At 39.6% G+C, this 16,782-nt stretch overlaps 1 long non-coding RNA gene across 1 annotated transcript in view; it reads left to right on the forward strand.

Annotated features, from left to right (window-relative positions):
• LOC139356403 (uncharacterized) overlaps window positions 1-16,782 on the forward strand; it is a 202,212-nt gene that overhangs the window by 173,114 nt on the left and 12,316 nt on the right. The window contains exon 2 of the long non-coding RNA XR_011608215.1: window positions 1,041-1,133. This is a non-coding gene — a long non-coding RNA (uncharacterized lncRNA). The remainder of the gene's footprint in view (window positions 1-1,040; window positions 1,134-16,782) is intronic.

Raw genomic sequence — 16,782 nt, forward strand, 5'->3', positions numbered from 1 at the left:
CTTCTTAATACCTGCATGTTCTACCAACACTTTCTACTTTTGACTTACTGACGTTAAGAAGAACTGAAAGGAAAAGGAACTATCTTTCCCTTTCTTGTACATCATCGTTTTCAGGAAAAGTAGTTGGCTCACATGGAGAAGTAACACAAGTAAGATAGGATATCATAGAGTTAGTCAGTTATTTGTGTTGCTTGGAACACTACAGCCTTCTTTCAGGATTCCAAGTGAGGCAAGGTTTGAACACAAAGCTTGGCTTCCCAGGGCTGCCAGTGCCCAGCACACTCAGTCAAGACATATAAAACGCTTACTTGTATGCGCTTTGAGTCTCACAATTCCCATCCATTGAATGTCCACTGGCATTCTATGTTCATGGGTATCTCAACTCTATATGCAAACAGGTCAGCCAGTGATGGCATGTGTATTACATGTATACAGCCTCCGCTCAGGTGCACGCTGCATTTTCCCTTTGGACTTCACTTACAAAGCACAGAATCAAAGATAACATTATTAAGAATTGCAAGATGGAGACAGAAGAGCACTGACCCAATGTGGGGCCCTTGTAACTGCATGGGTCACAGGCCCGTGAAGCTAACCCAGAATGGCTATTTCAGAGGATATCAGGTACTAAGCCATGCAAACCAAGGAAGATAATTTCAAATATTCAGAAAACACTTCCATTTCTTTTGGAATGTAAATCTGAAGAAAGTGAATTATCAATTCGATTAATAAACTCAATTCAATGAAAAGCCAGTTTCCTAGCATCTTACTATAGCAAAGGAATGTCGACTGTCCAGGCAGTTTCTCCAGCACTTGGGCCAAGAATCAGGACTCCTAGGTTTGGCTACATTCTTTTGAAATGAGGAGAAAAAAATATATAGAGAACTAAAACAAAGACTTACCCCCTCCCAATGCATATTTGCTCCTCCCTTACAGAAATAGAGATACTGATTATTAGCTGGACATAAGGCTACTGAGAAGAAAGACTGCAGCCTCCACAGCAGACTAAGTTTTGTTTTTTTTTTGTTTTTATTTTTTTGCAGAGACAGAGTCTGGCCATGTTGCCCAGTCTGGTCTTGAACTCCTGGGCTCAAACAATCCTCCCTCTTTGGCCTCCCAAACTGCTGGGATTACAGGTATGAGCTACCACACCTGGCCTTGATACAATTTTACAATGAGAAGTGAGTGGAAATGTTTTGTACAATTTACAGAATGTATCCTTAAATAGAGTCTATGTGTGGCTTTCCCACCTCTTCCTCCTTCCTGCTGCTTGGAATAAATATATATATATAATAGAGACCCATCATGGATCATTCAGTAAAGGACAACACACTTTTGAAATCATAGTAACAAATTAGAGGAAGCCTCGTTACCTGGACAAATCTCCTGAGTAAAAGATCCCTCAGGCCTCCCCAGAGGCAGAAGCCACCATGCTTCCTGTACAGACTGCTGAACTGTGAGTGTATTAGTCCATTTTCACACTGCTAATAAAGACATCCCTGAGACTGAGTAATTTATACAGTTAAAAGGTTTATAATGGACTCACAGTTCCACATGGCTGGGGAGCCTCACAATCATGGTGGAAGGCAAGGAGAAGCAAGTCATGTCTTACATGGATGGCAGCAGGCAAAGAGAGAGAGCTTGTACAGGGGAACTCCTCTTTATAAAACCATCAGATCTCGTGAGATTTATTCACTACCATGAGAACAGCATGGGAAAGACTTGCCCCCATGATTCAGTTACCTCCCACTGGGTCCCTCCCGCAACATAAGGGAATTCAAGATGAGATTTGGGTGGGGACACAGCCAAACCATATCAGTGAGCCAATTAAACCTCTTTTCTTTATAAATTACTCAGTCTCAGGTGTTTTTGTTTTTGTTTGTTTGTTTGTTTTTGAGATGGAGTCTCACTTTGTTGCCCAGGCTGGAGTGCAGTGGCACAATCTTGGTTCACTGCAACCTCCGCCTCCCGGGTTCAAGCAATTCTCCTGTCTCAGCCTCCCCGGTAGCTGGGACTACAGGCACATGCCACCATGCCTGGCTAATTTTTTTGTATTTTTAGTAGAGATGGGGTTTCACCATATTGGTCAGGCTGGTCTCAAACTCCTGACCTCAAATGATCCACCCACCTCAGCCTCCCAAAGTGTTAGGATTACAGGCATGAGCCACCGTGCCCTGCCTTCAGGTATTTTTTTAAATAGCAATGTGGAAACAGACTAAAATGGAAAACTGGTATCAAGGAATGGGGCATTGCTATAAAGATATCTAAAAATGTGGAAGTGACTTTAGAACTTGGTAACAAGCAGACACTGGAATCTAAATCTCCAACCTCCAGACTCTTGAGTAATAAATAAGTAAATTAATTTCTCTCTTTCTAACCTGTTTCTTATACACAGCAAAACATATAATCTAATAAATATAAGAATAATACTCAAGAAGCTCACATATTTGAGAAACTTTTAGAGCAGCAAAAAGTCATTTATTAATTCACTCAACAAATTTGAAACTACTCAGCGTCAGGCACTGTTTTAGACATTGAGGATGCAGCTGTAAACAAGATATATAAAGTCTGCTTTCATGAGTTTACCTTCTAGGAGGGGGAAGCATCCAATCCACATATAAATACGAAATACAGTGGGAGGTGGTAATATGTCCACTAAGTAGGATGAGATCATTAAGGAGAGTCAAGAAATGCTTTTCTAATAATATTATATTTGGGCAGCAACGTGAAGGAAGTAGTAAAATTGAAACCACTTTGTTATCTGGGAGAAGAACATTCCAGACAGAAATACCAACAAATATTAAGTGGGAAGTGGGAGCAGGATTGACAGGTTTGAAGGACAGCAAGGCCACTTTGGCTGGGGCTGAGGGAACAAGGGGAAGAGTGTAGGACACCAGAGGGCGTAGATGGTAAGGACCTGGGATTTTCCTCTGCATGAATGATTAGAGGGTTTGTGGAAGAGGAATGAAACAATCTGAGTTATATTTTAGAAACATTTCTGCAGAGATTAGGTGAGAGGAGGCAAGGGTGGAACCAGAAAGACCAGATGAGAGTTGATGGTGGCATGGATGAGGGTGATAGTTGTGGAGAAATGGTCAGATTCTGGGAAAATTTTGAGGTTAGAGAAGACATGATTTGCTGCTGAATTGAATGGGAGGGAAAAGAGAATAAGGACTCAGGAATGACTCTAAGATTTGGCCTGATCTACACTCTCTTGATAAATATCCCTCTGTGAATTCCAGGGTGCAGATACAGACCTGGGAAAAGGAAAGGCTTTGTACTTCTTATGACACTTGCTATAGATTTAATTGCATTCCCTATGACCTTGTATGTGCTAAACATACATGTATTATTTCATTTAATTTTTACAGCATTCCTATTAGATGGCTGTTATCATCCTCACTTTTATAGATGAGGACACTGAGGTTTAAACAGGTTGTGTAACTTGCCCAAGGTCATACACCTAGGGGTGGAACAGCCAGTATTCAAACTCATATCTGCCTGATACCAAGTCAAAACTTCCAAACCACTCGTCTGTACAGCCTATGATGTTTTTACTCTTCCATCAGTTAGAGCAGGAGCTGAGAGACTAAGCCCCACAGGCCAAATCTGACTCCATCCCTGTTTCTATAGAGCCCGTGAACTAAGAAAAAAATTTTTATGGAAAAAAAAATCAAAACAACATTTTTTATAACAGTGGAAATTGATATAAAATTCAAACTTCAGTGTCCATAAATAAAGCTTTGTTGGAACACAGTCACACCTCTTCATTTACTTATTATCTATGGCTGTGTTTGGACTACAATGGCAGAGTAGATTCGTTTCAACAGAGACTAAGTGGTCCACAAAATCTAACATAGTTAATATCTAGCCCTTTACAGAAAACATTTGCCAACCCTGGTTTAGAGAATAAACTCTGTTCTAACGTTCATTAAATACCACATTTGCGAAACATTTCTACTGTAGTTAATATCTCTAAAGTCAGAGAAGGTAATGCTCTGTGAGAGAGAGTTTTTTTTAGCCAGTTAAGGATTAATTACTTTTGCAATTTTGTTCTACTGTGAAAGTGCAATACACAATGGACAGGAACCCAGCGTCAGAGTGACGGCAAATAACCTTTGACCTCTCTCTCTCTCTCCCTCCCTCTCTTTCTCAATTAGAGACCACTGAAATAAGCTATGTATCTCAGAAAATTGTGAGTTCTTGATATTTTGAAATTATTAGAGGATTTGCCTTTAGGAGCTCTTTTTGAAAATGTTCAATTCTCAAATTTCTAGCTTTGAAACTTATCATGCACTGATCTATAGAGGCTAATTGCAATCAAGTTTACTTCTACTAAATGCTGATTGATGGTGAGTAACCACGATAAATTGATCAAGGGACAGCGTTCTATAGTTGAATGAATCACTCGATTTCTATAAGAAAATAATTACATAAGGTCTAAAAGCATGTCTCTCCCAGCAGAAAGCTTTGTAATGATCTAGTGTGGAGGGAGGTAAAAGTACAAAACAAGATAAGAGCCACATATGAGAATGTTTAATCTCTGTGCCAAGTACAGAAAGGAAATCTGCTCTATGGCTTTTATCTGTGAATCTAGAAACAGCTGAGATGGTGAACCTCAGTGTATGTATAAATTTTTATCATTGTTGTTGGCTTTCTCTTCCAATAAAAGCCTTAGCTGAATTGAGCTGAAACAGCTTATTTTCATCCATCCCATTTGGGTCCAGTTCCAGAAAGAGTTGAGAAATCTCATCCTTGGAGTAGACTTGAAAAGAGACCCACCTGGATTGTATTTGTATGTGCATAGTAATGCCACCTAGACTTCTCTGAGAGCTGGAGCAGGTTCTCCCCTTCCTTCTGACCATGCCAAGTGACCTCTTACCACACTCAACTATGATAGTTCATATCTAACTTTTCTGTACTATATTATTATGTATCTACTACCTCTACAACAGATACTTTCTCTGGGACCAAACTTTTGCTTTAAAATGATAGGACCAGTCTCAGAGAGTCACCTATTGTATGACTCTATTTCCATTGCATTCTTTAAAAAAAATTTAAAAAAAAATTTTTATTGAGATATAGTTCACGTGCCATGTAATTCACCCATTTAAAGCGTACAATTCAATGACTTTTAGTATATTCACAGAGGTGCAACCATCACCATAATCAATCTTAGAACATTTTTATTAAGCCCTCCCTTCTAGATGACTTAGCCATCACCAACGATTCCCCCCTATCCCACCCAGCCCATGTCAACTACTAATCTCCTTTCTGTCTTGAAAGACTTTTCTATTCTGGACATTTCAAAAAGAAATGGAGTCATTTGTTGTGTGATCCTTTGTGCTTGGTTTCTTTCACGTGGCATATTTTCAAGGTTCATCCATGTTGTGCCATGTGTCGGTACTTTATTTCTTTTAATTGCCAAATGATATTTCATCGAATGATATGCTCCATGACACTCTTGAGATGACATTATAGACTTGCAGAACAGATGTCGGGGTGGTGCTTTGAGGAAGAGTTGACATGACTGGCTATGAAAGAAGAATAACATGAAGGATCCTTGTGATAGAACCATTAGGTAACTTAACTGTGGTAAAACTACATAGAACTAAACACACCTACTTACACATACACACACACACACACACACACACACAGGCAAATCTGGTAACATCTGAATAAAGTCAATGGATTGCAGTAGTATAAGTTTTCTGGTTAGGATATTGTACTCTAGTTATGCAAGCTGTTACCATGAAAAGAAACTAAGTAAAAGGTATATGAGATTTATTTGTATTACTTCCTACAGCCGCAGGTGAATTCATAATTTTGTCAAAATAAAAAATTTAAAAAATAATAATAGGACCTGGACAATGGTTCAAGGATGACAGAGTAAGAACCTCTGAAAATGTATTTCTCCATAAAAGCAACAAGAGCACTGGCAAAAAAAAAAAAAAAAAAAAAAGAAAAAAAAAAAAAGAAAAAAAACTGTCAAATTCAACTTTTCATAACTCTGGAAATTAACCAAAGGCTTGCAACAGTTGGAGTGCTTAGGCAAGAAAAATGGCTGAATCCTGGTAAGAACAGGAGGCTTGATGGCATTTTAACCTACTCTGTCCTCATCCTCCTCTCCCCAGTTCTAGAGTAGCCTTGAAAACAAAGAGAACTGCAATCATGGTGAAAGCCAACAATCTAAAAGCCACTGGAGGGAACAGAATGTTGAAGCCCCATTCCTAGATAATGGTCATTATGTGACCTGTCTGGCAGGTGCCTGGAAAATCTCACTCATAGGACTTGTCTTTATTTGACCTGACTCAGGGAGCATTCACCATGAACAGCATTTTACCCAAAGGTATTTGTCAAAAACGATTAGTGGCAATGATTTAACATCACAGCTGCATGAGGCTGTGATGATAACAGCTGGAACAAACAACAAGCTGACCAAAAACTTAAAAGGAAATGCTGGGGAATAAGATATTAATAATAAGCTTTGAAAAGCTCTGACATATTCCTGGGAAACTGGAAGGCAACACATATGCACAGGGCTGTGTACATGCCCAGGAGATAGCCGAGATGGCCCCAAACCCTCACCTCTGGCTAACTATCAGTCTCTGTGCAAGCAGGAAGTGAAATTTGAAGCAGCATTGTAAACTGCCTGTCTGAACATTGGAGGCATGTCCCAATATGCACACAACACCCCTTAGCAAAGGCTGGCAGACTTATTGGTTCCAAGAGTTTAAGGAAATCTCTGTATAGTCATTAACTGCCCATTAAGATAACCAAGAAGAGATGTCAGTGGTCACACATGAAAAAAAATCAGACTTCAGAGAATGAATTCAGGAAACTCACTAAAAAACAAACAGCAACAACAAACCCTGAGAATTGAAGGGAAATCTGATTTCCAGATTTGCCACATTATATAATTTAAAACATCCCATTTTTAACCAAAAATTATGAGAAATACAAAGAAATAAGAAAGTACAGACCGACCACACACAGGAAAAAAGGAGGCAATAGAGATTTTCCCTGAGGAAGCTCAGATGGTGGAGTAACTAGACAAATACTTTAAATCAACTATTTTAAATATACTCAAAGAAGTCAGGAAAACTATGTCTAAAAAAAAAAATAATAATAAAAGAAAGTAATGTCTCACCAAATGGAACAGAAAAAAAAAAAGAACAAAAAAAATGAATAGAAACTCAAAGACCTGTAAGACACCATGAAGGATACTAACATACACATGAGAATTCCAAGGATAAATAAAAAGGGGAAAAACAAAAGTTGAAAGAAATAATGGCCAAACTTCTAAAATTTGATGTAAACCATTAATCTACACATCCCAGAAGCTCAAGAAACCCTAAGGAGGATAAACTCGAAGAGATACACACCCAGACACATTATAACAAAAGGAACTAAAGGCAAAGACAGAGATAATCTTGAAAGCAGCAAGAGAGAAGAGACATGTCAAGTACAAGGAATCTTCAATGAGATTAACAGCTGGTTATATATCAGAAATCGTGGAGGCCAGAGGCAGTGGAATGATATATTCAAAGTGCTGAAAGAAAACACTGTCAATCAAGCATTTTTTCAGAAACACTATCCTTCAAAAATGAAAGAGAAATTGAAACATCCTCAGATAAATAAAAATTGAGAGAATAGTTATAACAACATTGTTTATAATATTCCCAAAATAGGAATAACTCAAATGTCCATCAACTGATGAATGGATAGGCAAAAGTGATATATCCATACAATGGAACATTATTTGGCCTGAATGAAGTACTGATATATGCTACAACATGGTTGAGCCTTGAAAGCATTATGCTAAGTGAAAGAGCCAGTCACAGAAGACCACAAATATGATTCCATTTATATGAAATTCCTAGAATAGGCAGATCTATGGAGACTGAAAGTAGATTAGCAGTTGCCTCAGGCTGAGGAGTTGGGTTGAGAAAAGTAGGGCATGATAGCTATATGGCACAGGACTTTTTCCGGAGGTGATGAAAATGTTCTAAAATTAATTGTGATGGTTACACAACTCCATGACTATACTAAATACTATTGGATTGTATACTTTAAATGGATGAATTGTATGGCATATGAATTATATCTCAGTAAAGCTATTATCGAAAAGGGGAGAAAGGACTAAAATATAAAACTCTTAGAAGGAAACACAGACATAAATCTTTTTGACCTTTGATTAGGCTATGGGTTCCAGAAACACAGCAAGAAAAAAACTCATAAATTTTACTTCATCATATCTAAAATCTTTTGTGCTTCAAAGGGTACCATCAAGAAAGTGAAAAAATACCCACAGAATAAAGAAAATATTTGTAATAATAACTCAGATGAGGAAATTATGTTCTGAATATATAAAGAATTCTTATAACTCATTAATAAAAACACTACTCAATTTAAAATAAGCAAATGATTTAAGTAGACATTTTTCCAAAGAAGATATGCAAATATACAATAAGCACATGAAAAGATGCTTAGTGGCATTAGTCACTAGGAAAATGCAATTAAAACCAAAATGAGACACCACTTCACACCCACTAGGATAGCTATAATTTTAAAAAACAGAAGATAATAAGTGTTGGTGAGGATATAAAATGGGAACCCTCAAATATTGCTGGTAGAGAAGTGGAGTGATACAACCACTTGGAAAACAGCTTGGCAATTCCTTAAAAACTTAAACGTAGAGTTATTAAATGACCCAGAAATTTCACTGATAGCTATGTATGTGTCTTGGTCCATTTGTGCTGTTATAACAATACCACAGACTGGGTAATTTATAAAGAAAGTAAGTTCATTTTTTTTTTACAGTTCTGGAGGCTGGGAAGTCTAAGCTCAAGGCACCAGTAGATCTGGTTATCTGGTAAGGGCTGCATCCCCTGGAGGGGAGGAACACCGTGTCCTTACATCACAGAAGGCTAAAAGAAAAGAGAGCCCAATGCTGTGTGAAGCCTTTTGTATAAGAACCTTAATCTCATTCACTAGGGAGAGGTCCTCATGGTTCATGGTCTAACCACCTCTTAAAGGCCCCATATCTTAATACTATCACATTGGCAACTCCTGCATTTTGGAGCGGACACATTCAAACCATAGCAGTTATGTTTTGGTTTTAAAGTGTACCATGACTCACATTTTAACCAGCCAAATGTTAGGGGCATAGGGGAGTTTACGAATGATATACCATGAGGTCCAGAGGTCACAGCAGAAGAGTCTGGGAAGACAGAAAAGGGTGGGAAGACAGGTCAAATTAGTAGATGTATGATTAATTCAACAGTTATTCTTCTCACCATTTCAGAGGTTTCATGGGGTTGGGGGGAATTTAAGTGTTCAACTAGTGATGTTAGAAAGATACATGAATCAACCGAGGTTTATATGGTTGGTGGGCAAGGGTCTCCCCTGAATGTGGGAGCAGATCTTCCTAAGAAGCAGCATATCCCTTTTCCTATGGGAACAGCCCATCCTGGTTGACCATATACTGAACTGAGCACAGTAGGAGAATTAAAAGTTAGTATGTGTTAAAAGGAACCCCTCTATCCTCTTAGTATTTTCAAAGAAAGGAGAAAATGTCCTCTCAGTAAGAAAGAGAAATACGAGAGGAATTTTCAAGGTTTTCTCTGTCCCTTCACTAACTTCTCCCCAAACCTGGGAAGTAATTTATTTTTGAAAGGACAGAGCATGTGTGGTCCAGTCTTCTCTAGACTCTCTTTGTTGATGAAGGACACCTACTCCTTGCCCACCTTTCCTGAACCTTTCCAAGGTCAGCATAATCCTGTAGAGAAGGGGACCTTTTAGGGATACTGATAAAGGCTATAGCTAAGATTGTGATCTTCAGTTAGGTCTTATCAGTAATAAAGCTGGTATTTTTATGTCAGTATGCTTGATTCTAGCATCTATTTCTTATTTGGTTTTGAGCTAAGAGTGAGAATAAAGGTTTATTACTTAATGGCCTGTAAAATTCCCCAAAACTCTTAACTATGGAAAGCCAGATCAATCAGAAGGGCAGGGAACACTTGAGTAATTATCTTCTGTCACTGCTAGAGGTAATGGGAGCTAAGAGGTGAGCAAAGGGCATAATCAGGTGCTATTCTTGGTGCTCTGTTGGGCACCAGGAATATGTACAAGGCTCCAGGAAGGTTCTTTGTTTTCCCTGACAGTCATATCTCCTGGGTCAGTAAGATAGAGACTGTGATTTCTTCCAGAAGAGTGATGGGGTTGTGGCATGTGACTGAAATACAAATACTAGATTCAGTTAACTTCCCTTCCACTTACTCAACGCACATTTGTTGAACACACATCATGCATTCATTGCATTGTACAAGGTGTTGGAGATGTGAAGTTGAACATGACAGACAGAGGATCTTATTCCTTATAGACCTTTCCATCTGCAATGGAAAGCTCTTTGCCTCTTGATAACAGCATTTTACTCCAAAGTGCAGACTGTTTTTCCCTCTTAAGCTTCAGATACCTGGGACCTGGAGGAGGAGAGAATCCTCTTTGCTCCCCAGATGCTGTCTCCAGGCATTAAGACTCCTAATGTCCTTCAAAGTTCACGTCATCAAACTTTCGGTCTGCTGTCCGTCTGTTGCTGGCATCTATCTGTCTTGATCCTCCCCTTCAACTGCTGATGACTTTCACACTGGGCCCACTGTCTTCTACGTCTACTTCTGTCTTCATTTTTTGATGATTCCAGTGGCCTTGTGGGTAATTCATCTGAGACAGGGTGCATGTCTAATTTCCTGCATGTTTTCTGTGTATTTCTCTCCTCTTTTTGCTCTCTCTAAAAGCCTGAAGGCAGTTTTCTTCTATTCCAGCACACAATGAAGAAGCAAAGACTCAGAGATACCTCTGCTGCAAATATGAGACAAGAAAACTCTGACACAGGCTTACCTAGAAAGAGAGGGTAATGGAAATGGTTTGCAAAGAGGAAAGCCTAGAAAGAACAGAGTTCTTGAAATGGAAAGGGGGCGGGGGCGGGAAGACAGACTCACAGTTGCAAGAACCAGGAAGTGGAGTAGACAGGACTCAGTGCCGAACAAGCATCAAGTGTCAAGGAAGCTCCCACCCACTGGGGACATCCTGTTGTTTCTGGACATTTACTGATGTCCTTGATCAGAAGGTGGAGAACTTGGTCATCTTGTATAGGGATAGAGGCATGGAGCAAAACTCACATCTCTGGCCAAGGTGGGACTGTGGAGGATCAGATTAGACTATCCTAAGCCCTGTGCTGCAGTGACATAGCCCCACTGCCACACATTTGTACCATGGCCTCTCAACCCCTTGACTTCTCGCCTCCAAATATCTATTCCTCAACCCACTTCAGATACCCACTGTTATGATAATGACCTTGTCATCAGCAAGGACCCAACCCTGTCTGCACCCTAATATTCTCTTACTAACTTTCACCAATGCACACTTTGCAAACCTCATTAACTTCCTCCTTGTCTCTCTCCTCTGCTGTACTTTGGCAAAGCCCCAATCTGGTTAAGACCAACCATCTGCCTGTGCTGTGCCTGTCCCTGAGTAGCTGAGTGTTGCTGAAGAAAAACACATGGCCCTGCTGAACAGTCTCACTGTAAATCTGTAACTGCAGATCTCAAAGGGTACTCAGTACTTCCCAGGATCCTCTCACATCCCTGAAATATTTCCTCTCCCAACTCCAAGCTGGGTATGTACTACCTTCTTGCCCATCATGTAACCTATGTATAGCCCCTCTTCCTTCACCTCACTTCATCGGACAAGACCTTCTTCAACCGTCCTTCACCAAAGTCACTGTCTTACCTGCCCACACCCCACCCCACCCCTCTCTCTGCCATCTCCTCCCAGTGGCTCTGGACCCTGTCCTCTTTCTTGTGCTCAAGAACTCTGCTTCTACAGTTCCTCTAGATTTTTCCTGCCAGCATCCAAACATGCTGTAATCTGCCATAATAAAACAACAATAACAGGTCGGGCGCAGTGACTCATGCCTGTAATCCCAGCACTTCGGGAGGCTGAGGCGGGCAGATCATTTAAGGTCAGGAATTTGAAACCAGCCTGGCCAATATGGTGAAACCCCGTCTACTTAAAAATACAAAAATTAGCTGGGCGTGGTGGCAGGTGCCTGTCATCCCAGCTACTCCCAGCTATTCTGGAGGCTGACAGGAGACTTGCTTTAACCTTGGGGGGACGGAGGTTGCAGTGAGCTGAGGTCATGCCACTGCTCTCCAGTCTGGGTGACAGAGCAAGACTCAGTCTCAAAACATAAATAAATAAACAAAACAACAACAGCATCTAATTTAGCATCATGGAACCTTTCAAATTTCCCTCTCATTCCTATGCTCCCTTTCAAAGCACAGCATTTTGAAGGCAGTGATATAATTACTATTTCCACTTCTTCCTGTCACACCCTGTCTTCAATCCACTCCATCGAGTTTCCATCCATATCACACCATGGAGATCGCTCTTGTCGAGATCTCTGCTGTCCTTCATGTTGCCAACCCCAGTATCCCATCTCTGCACTTATTATTTTTTAATTTTTAATTTTTAATTTATTAGAGACAGGGTCTCACTCTGTCGCCTAGGCTGGAGTGCAGGGGTGCAATCATAGCTCACTGCAACCTCGAACTCCTGGGCTTCAGTGATCCTCCCACCTCAGCCTCCCAAATAGCTGGGACTACAGGCCTGTGCCACCGTACCTGGCTAATTTTGTATTTTTTGTAGAGATGAGGTTTTGCCATGTTGCCCAGGCTGGTCTCCAATTCCTGGGCTCCAGCAATCCTCCAGCCTCGGCCTCCCAAAGTGCTGGGATTACAGGCTTGAGCCACTACACCTGGCCTTGCATTTAACTTACTCTCCTGCAAACAGCATTGTACACAGTGAACTACTCTATCTCCCCTTCTTCCTTTTGCTTCCAGGGCACACGCTGTTTTTGCTATTCTCAGACCTTGCTCACTATACTTTGTCAGTCTTTTTTTGGCCTCTCTTTTCTTCCTTTCCTTTAAACAAATGGTCCCTCCAAAAGGGCACAATCTGGGAAGAAAACCATTAGAGCTTCTATTTTTTTCCTCTGAAAAAAATAAAGAAGAAATTGAGCTTTATGTAATACATAATACACATTTTATGCTGATGCCCTTTCTTGGTTGAGATTTCAGATAATTACATATCACATATGCCACACAGGGCATGCTGAGGGAAGAGTGGATTTTCCACAGTCAGAGTGGTTAAAATGGTATGCTGTAGTTTCTGGGTGCATAGTTGCATGGATTTATGGATTATATATTTTTTAATTTTTTATTGCAATAAAATATACATAATGTGGAATGTACCATTTTAGGCAATTTTTTTTTTTTTGAGATGGAGTTTCACTATTGTTGCCCATGCTGGAGTACAATGGTGCAATCTCAGCTCACCACAACCTCTGCCTCCCGGGTTCAAACGATTCTCCTGCCTCAGCCCCCCAAGTAGCTGTAATTACAGGCACGCACCATGGCGCCCAGCTAATTTTGTATTTTTAGTAGAGACAGGGTTTCTCCATATTGGTCAGGCTGTTCTCAAACTCCCAATCTCAGGTGATCCGCCCGAATCGGCCTCCCAAAGTGCTGGGATTACAGTGTGAACACCATGCCCGGCCATTTAGGCATTTTTAAGTGTACAGTTCAGTGGCATTAAGTACATTCACATTGTTGTTTGACCAGACCACCATCCATCTCCAAAACTCTTTTATCTTATCCAACTGTATCAATTAAACACTAACTCCCCATTCTCCCTTTCCCCAACCCCCTGGCGACCACCATTTTACATTCTGTCTCTAAGAATTTGACTACTCTAGATACCTGTATGGTGTACAAATCATACAGTATTTGTATTTTTGTGGTTGACTTATTTCACTTAGCATAATGTCTTCAAGGTTCATCTATGTTGTAGTATGTGTCAGAATTTCATTTCTTTTTGAGGCTGAATGATATTCCACTTTATGTATATGCCACATTTTGTTTATCCATTCATCCATCAATACATTTGGATTTCTTCCACTAATTGGTTATTGTGAATAATTGTGCTATATAAATGGGTATACAAATATCTGTTTGAGTCCTTGCTTTAAATTCTTTTGGGTGTAGACCCACGAGCGGAATTGCTAGATCATTTGTTAATTCTGTTGAATGAAGAACTGCCATACTGTTTGCTACAGCAGTTGAACCATTTTATATTCCCAACAGTAATGCATAAAGTTTCCAATGTCTCCACATTCTCACAATACTTCTATTTTCCATTTTCTTTTGTTTATAACAGGCATACCAATGGATGTGAAGGGATTCCTCATTGCAGTTTTGATTTGCATTTCCCTAATGATAAGTGATGTTGGACATCTTTTCATGTGCTTGTGGCCATCTATATATCTTCTCTGAAGAAATATCCATTCAAATCCTTAGCCCATTTTGGGGGTTGTTGTTGCTGTCATTGTTGTAGAATTGCTCTTTATATATTCTGAATATTAATTCCTTATCAAGTATATGATTTGCCTTTTCACTTTGTTTATGGTAACCTTTAATGCACAAAAGGTTTTAATTTTGATAAATTTCAATTTACCTATTTTTCTCCTTTGTTGCCTGTGCTATCTGTGTCATATCCAAGAAATAATTTCCAAATCACTCTGTATTTTAAGAGTTATAGTTTTAGCTATTGTGTTTAGATCTTAGATTCATTTTTGAGATTGAGTCTCACTCTATCACCCAGGTTGGCGTACAGTGGGGCGATCTCAGCCCCCTGCAACCTGCGCCTCCTGGGTTCAAGTGATTCTCGTGCCTCAGCCTCCTGAGTAGCTGGGATTATAGGCGCCCACCACCATGCCAGGATAACGGGATACTTTTTGTATTTTTAGTAGAGACGGGGTTTCACCATATTGGCCAGACTGGTCTAGAACTTCTGACTTCAGGTGATCCATCTGCCTCAGTCTCCCAGAGTGCTGGGATTACATGTGTGAGCCACCAAGCCTGGCTGATTCATTTTAAGCTAATGTTTTATGTGATGTGAAGGAAGGGTTTAACTTTATTATTTTGCATGTAGATATCCAGTTTTCCCTGCACTCTTTGTTGAAGACTGTTCTTCTCTCCTTGAATGGTCTTAGCACCCTTGTGGAATATCATTTGACCATATGGTATATGAGAAGGGTTATTTCTGGCACCATTTGACCATATGGTATATGGGAAGGGTTGTTTCATATAACGTAAGGTATATGAGAAGGGTTATTTCTCTCTTTTATTCCATTGGTCTGTATGTCTGTCTTTATGCCAGTACCACACTGTTTTGATTACTATAGCTTTGTAGTAAATTTTGAAACCAGGAATTGTGAGTCCTCCAACTCTGTTCTTTTTAAAGATTGTTTTGGCTATTTGGAGTCCTTTGAGATTCCACATGAATTTTAGTATGGATTTTTCTCCTTTTGCAAAAATCACCGGTGGGATTTTGATAGGGATTACCTTGCCTCTGTAGATCACATTGAATAGTATTGACATCTTCACAATATTGTCTTCCAATCCATGAACACAGGATGTCTTTCCATTTATTAGTGTTGTCTTTCATTTCTTTCAGCAAGTTTTACAGTTTTTATAATTCTTTTCCCTTGGCGTGGTTAAGTTTATTCCTAAATTTTTTATTCTTTTTGATGCTATTGAAAATAGAATTATTATATAAATTTCCTTTTTAGGTTTTTTATTGTTAGTGTATAGAAACACAACTGATTTTTGTGTGATTATTTTGTATCCTGCAACTTTGGTGAATTTACTAGTTCTGTGAGAGAGAGAGAGTGTGTGTGTGTGTGTGTGTGTGTGTGTGTGTGTAATCTTTAGTCTTGCATTTACCTTTGATTTTTCCCTTTCTCTCTTCTCTCTTGCCTATACAAGCAAATAACCACCAGCTCATTTCAGTTTGTTTTGATTTCACAATGTTTCTGATCTTTGACTCTCTCTTTAGTCTCCTTGCAAACCGATGTGATCAAATGACATTTGTATCCAGAATGTCTGGGACAGTGTGTGAAGAATTAATTTTCTAAAATAGTCATTTTATCTTGCTTTCCCACTCAAAATTCTAGGAGTTTCATGTAACAGTAGAGGTTCCAGTCTACTCCCCCCTCATCTCAGAGGTAGCACTAGTAGTTAAAAGCTTAGGCTCTGGGGTCAGGAGGACCTGGTGGAGGTAGAGATGCTGCTTACTAGCTGTGTAGCCATAGTTATGTTCCTCAGGCCTGCTCATTCTCTTTTTTCAGCTGGAAACTGGTGATCATAATAATAACTCCCTTGTAGGGTTATTGGGAGGCTTAAATGGAATAATGAATGTAAAGCATTTAATGAAATGCTCTCTTTCTTGTCCTCTCTCCCTTTGAGGCCTTTAGCTTGACTGTTTCTCCAAAGACACAGATGAAACTGATCTCCTGCCTCCTCTTATCTGTGTTACTCTTATGTCGCTTACCACCCACTTCCTTGTACTGTTTATTATCTTTTTGTGTGTATCCGTGTTATCTTTCCTACCAAATTGTAAATTCTCCAAGGACTGAGAGATTGTCTTTTTTTTTCTCTCTCTCTTCTTGTGTTTGTGGCATGTTGTAATACAATGACTTATGACATGGTAAAAGCTGAGTCAATATTTGCTATTTAATTGTTTGACGTAATGAAATCCTTCGGTTGCCTGATTTTCAGTGTCCTGAGAACTGATATTTCATTTATTTTATCTGGGGTTTTTTTTTTTTTCCAGTGTTTCAGACTTCCAATATTCATCTTGGTCAGAAGTATTAGTTCCCTA

The sequence above is a fragment of the Macaca nemestrina genome, chromosome 9 (genome assembly GCF_043159975.1).
Source record: "Macaca nemestrina isolate mMacNem1 chromosome 9, mMacNem.hap1, whole genome shotgun sequence".
Lineage (NCBI taxonomy): Eukaryota > Metazoa > Chordata > Mammalia > Primates > Cercopithecidae > Macaca > Macaca nemestrina.